The following is a 5,237-nucleotide window of genomic DNA, read 5'->3' on the forward strand; positions in this document are numbered from 1 at the left end:
AGAGGTCTAATATGACATGGAAATCCATACATTTTTGTATTAAGCTCCTTCTTACAATACATGGTATGCTCGGGTATGTGGGTTGCTGCAGTACATACAATGTGCATGTACAATATAGTTTTATTTGCAAATTAATAGGTAAATATGAAAGGATAAATGTTATTATTATAGACACTGCAGTACAAAAGCTCAATTCTTTTCATTTCTACCTCCTCATGGTTCAGGGTTCATGGTCATTTGGATTAGGCTTGAAAGGTCAAAAGCGTGTAGGAAGTTTTGGTTTCAGAAATTTGTTTTCTAATCTGTTTTTGTTGTGTTTGCTTTCTCAGCCTGCAAGGCCAGGGGATCGGATCTGAGGGTTCACTTCAAGGTACATTGACCTTCATCCTTTTACCTGTTTCTGCTTCTAAGCATTTCATGTGAATTTTAGTAATCTTTCAAAAAACATGAATTTTAGTAATCTCATATATTTTGGAATTCGGAGATCAAAAGAAATTTTATTATGTTCTTGTGGGTGGTTGAGTGTTGATTGAGAATACACATTGATCAAAATTGTTCGGCGGATGGTCAGATGTGTAACAATGGTGTTACTATGTTAGTAATCTATTATTCACGTGGCATGCAGATGATAATTCAAAACAATTAAAATTTTCGTTTGCATTCACACACATGATTAACTTTACCTCAAGCATAAGATACAAGATAGAAAATGGAAATTACAAATAAATTTATACTAGAATATAAGATAGTAGCAGGATCAAGTCTAGCTACAGAAGTCATGGCTTATCTTCTCCAACCACTGAAAAAGTGTAGGGACAAAAGCAATGCCCTGTCTCAGCCAACTTGAAAAGTAATGTTGGCCAAGGAAAAACCATGCCCCATCTCTTATGTGAATCCCAGGATGGTATGGTGTAGCCTATGGAACCTGAACATGACAAAGCCTTCTCTTCTGTGAAATGAAGATGTATCAATTGATTACTATCCAAGGCTCAAGTGGACCACACCACAGGAAACAGTGGGAATAATAAGCCTTTCCTGGTCTGACCATGGCATATATTAATTTTAGTGATTAGCTCATTTCTATTTCTGCTAAATTAATTCACTGAAGGAATCTTGAAATATTGTGTGCAACAGGTTCCATCAAGTGGATAGTGATGATTTGACCATTGCAGTAAACATTTGGTGGCAGTCTAATATGATGGCAAATATGTCAGAACACATGGATACAACTCCATTGATCATGTCAAGTCCTTTTAACTTCGGGACATTCCAAAGAAACCTGTGAAAACAGGAAACAAGTGGGAGTTTTGTAGAATTATAAGGTAACATCATCCACCTTTTTTAATGTACCATTTATTTCAATAAATTTACCTGAAACATTGTCCAGTTGTTACTACTTTAAGGTTTCAAATTTTCTTCAGGCAATGTGTGGTTGTAATTTCACGGTTATGTCTCAGCCTTCCGTGCTTTTCAGAGTGATATTTTTATCTCGATTTTTTTTTGAAGTCATGAAAACTTTGCAAGATTATGTGAAGTAAATTTTTATGCTTCTATTTAGGTTCTTCTATGAATCAAATATGTATTTGCAAAATGGTCTTGCTTGTACATCTTGATCATTAACTTTGAGCTTTCTGCAGATTGTGGAGAAACTTCTAATTGCTGCCATTGCAGATGCTGATGTTAGTGTTCGTCAGTCAGTCTTTCTATCTCTGCATGGAAATGGAGGTTTCGATGAATTTTTGGCACAGGCTGATAGTTTGAGTGCTATATTTGTTGCTCTAAATGATGAGATATAATTTTTGGCACAACCTGCCAATGGCTCTTCTATGAGCATTTGAACTGTTATCTTTATTTGAAAAATGTTTATGAACATAGGGGCATGTTCACTATCTTTTTTCTTTCTTTCTTTTTCTTCTTTTCCATGTCATAGGATTTTGATGTTCGAGAGTTTGCTATATCAGTTGCTGGCAGATTGTCTAAAAAGAATCCAGCATCTGTTCTGCCTGCACTTTGTCACCATCTCATACAATTGTTGATGCATCTTGAGCAAAGGTAATCTGAAAGATATCTACTTTCCAATAATATTATTGATTTATGGGGAGATGGATGCCCTTTTATCTGTTTCACATCATTATCTTTGAAATATTTAGATCACAACTTTTCACTTGCTATTTAAGCAGTGCAGATAACAAATGCAGAGAAGAAAGTGCTAAACTCTTGGGTTGCCGCAGCCTAATGTTGTATTAGACGTAATCGAAAATCAAAAGTAGCCTTCATATACGGAGGTTAGTTTTTTCTAGTTGAATATTTAATACAGAAATGGCAATGTACTGATGTCTCATTAGTAGGTTGCTGTCCTGCAGATGGGTAGCTATGATGCAATGATTATGCAGAAGCTTGCTGCCATGCAGCAGTTGGAACGTGAGCTTGAGGCCATCTCTACCATTGATTACCCGGAAATTATGTTATTCCTAGTGAAGAAGTTCTTGTAGGTCTGTATTGATTTATTTTAATCGCTTCATTGAGGTTGAGTTTAAATGTTGTTGGTGTTTATCTTCCTTTGGCAGGAACATTTGGAGGATCTAGCAGGTAAAGATGCCCAAGAGAAATCTGATGTTGCTATAGAAACCCTTTTACAAGAGCTTCCAGATGAAAGAAATGTCAATAAAAGACCGGATGATTCAAAACAGATACAGGAAAAGTCAAAGAAAAAGAAAAAGAGATTATAGAAGAGATAAGAATATAAATATTTGTGGAACCTAATGTTGTGTAACAGTTTGCTTGTGTTTGTTTTGAAAACTTTAAGTAGACTGTTGTTAACTATTTTGTTGGTATTATGGCTTTCATGATTGAGTGTTTCATGAGTGGATTGAACGAATGGATTAGTAGTTTAAATAAATATTTCTTAAATTAAACATTTTTAGCCTCAATTTGTAACCGAGGCTTGGATTTAGCCTCGGTTGTTGAGAACCAAGGCTGAAATTCCCATGGCTAAAGATTTTAGCCTCGGTTGTTGAGAACCGAGGTTAAAAATAGATTTAGCTTCGGTTTGAGGCAATTGAGGCTAAAATTTAGATTTAGTCTCAGTTGAAAACAATGGAGGCTAAAATTTTGATTTAGCCTCGTTTCAAGAAAATTGAAGCTAAAAAGGTTTTTAGCCTCACTTGAAAAACCGAGGCTATAAATGTCATTTTAGCCTCGGTTGCTAAAACTGAGGCTAAAGCCTTTAGCCACAGGAGTTTCAACCTCGGTTTAGATAACTAAGGCAAAACTGAGGCTAAAGGCTTTAGCCTCAGATTTTAACCTTTTTAGCCACAGTTTTGAACCAAGGCTAAAACCCCCTTTTCTTGTAGTGAAACGTGGTTTAGTTCTGAGTCGAGTTTCCTAGTCCGTTGGCTTGAAATTTTGTTAATTCAAGTTGACTCAAAAGAGTTTTGAGTCTAGCAACTGAGTTCTAGAACTAAGGTTTAGTCGATCTCTTGAGTTTTTCCTTGTATTACTGGGTCGAGTTGACTCAGTCTTGGCCGAATGTGGACGTAAGCGTCGGTCAAATCCAGCTATTTTCCAATCTTGACTAAAGCCGGCCTGGTCTACTTGAGTGAGCCGTTAACTCGTCGATGGAGACCCTAACTAGCGTTAGGTAATTGGTTTCATGTAGGAAACATGATAGTTTGTATTTCCAAGTCAAGTCATTTCGCGAGGAACACGAGTGAGACCGAGAAAGGGCCACACCATACACGTGTAAGAGAAGGGGGTCATTCGTCAGGTATCATTCCAATCTACTCATCATGTGGTCCACAAGCGGCGTTATGTTAAATAGGGATCTGGTCGTTGATGAAAAGACAAGATAAACCAAAAAATGCGTATCTGCTCTCTATCTTTTCCAACCATCTATTTTCTTTGTACAACAATATCTGGGCCATCTAAAGCTTAACTAATGGGCCAGCGTTTGTTAACGGTGGTAGCAGGGTACTTTGCCCAGTCACATCTATCCCACATAGCTCTGCACGTGTTGGCCAACTGGTGTGACCGACGTTTACAGTGTATGTCACCTTTTGTCTAAGTGCCCGGCAACCGTCAACGATGATTTCTAAAGAGAAAATCATTGGTACCAGGGCAGACTGTTATGGAATATACTCAGATACTTAATAATAAGTTATTTAGAAATTTCAAACATAGAGTAAAATAATTAAAAATTAAGTGTCCAGATTGTGGGTCCAAAATCGATTTATCATGCACAGAAAATTACGCTCATGTGATTGCTAACAATCCTTATTTATGGATATTTATTGGATAGTTTTAAAATGAAAAATATTAACAGACAGATTGGTTTCTTCGGCCTTTGCTTTTCTTTTGGGCTTTCCTATCTAGTTGTGTGAGTTGGGCTTTGCCCTTAGCAGTCCATCTTTTAACCATTGCTTTCCTTTGGGTCTTCTAACTGTCATGTCTGGATAGTCTTCTAATTGTCCATTTCTGAATAGGTTTTTCTTTATTTTTTTCCTTGTTTTCCTTTTGGGGTTTTCTAATCAGTTCTGTGTGGTGGGCTTTGTTCTTTGGAGTCAGTAGTCCTTTTGCAATTGCTTTTCTTTTAGTCTTCTAAATATCCATGTCAGGGTGGCTTTCTAACTGTCCATGTCAGGGTAGGTTTTTTCTTTGCTTTCCTTTGTCCTTTGCTTTTCTTTTGAACTTTCCTATATAGTTGTGTGAGATGGGCTTTGCCCATAGGAGTTTACTGCTCTTTAACCCTTGCTTTCCTTTCGGTCTCGTAACTGTCCAAGTCTGGTTTGGTTTTTCTTTGTTTTCTTTTCTCCTATTAGGTGTGGGCTTACCTTTCTACCCAGAAAATTTTCTATTTCTATCCTGATTGGAGGTGTCAATGGGCCGATCTTGGGCATGAAAATAGAATTGTAAATAGGGCTGGCCCAACAGCCCAGCCCGTTGACTGCTCTATTCCTGACTTGGGATTTGGGTTTTTATTTTTTGCTTCATTGACCTAGCCTATCAGTCTTTTTTTTTTTTTTTCTTTCCAATTTGAGGTGTGGCCTTTTCTATTTGCTTCAATGGTTTGTATTTTTTGGTGATTGGCCATTTCATTTTCTAAAAACAAAAACGAAAAACAAAATTGTCTGATAATGAAAGATTTAGATTGTTTAACCAATTTAATTTGGACTGTGACTCAGCTACAGTGCATCTCACAATTTTGTCGGTTAATTGTGAATTAATACAATTTCTGAGTC

The 5,237-nt window shown here is 36.8% G+C and overlaps 1 long non-coding RNA gene across 1 annotated transcript; it reads left to right on the forward strand.

Moving 5' to 3' along the window:
* The first annotated feature begins 2,226 nt into the window (after window positions 1-2,226).
* On the forward strand, window positions 2,227-2,721 carry LOC131241516 (uncharacterized). Its single transcript, XR_009169083.1, has 3 exons — window positions 2,227-2,285; window positions 2,364-2,492; window positions 2,568-2,721. It is a non-coding gene; the product is annotated as an uncharacterized LOC131241516 (long non-coding RNA).
* The last annotated feature ends 2,516 nt before the right edge of the window (window positions 2,722-5,237 follow it).

Source organism: Magnolia sinica, chromosome 3 (assembly GCF_029962835.1).
Source record: "Magnolia sinica isolate HGM2019 chromosome 3, MsV1, whole genome shotgun sequence".
Classification (NCBI taxonomy): domain Eukaryota; kingdom Viridiplantae; phylum Streptophyta; class Magnoliopsida; order Magnoliales; family Magnoliaceae; genus Magnolia; species Magnolia sinica.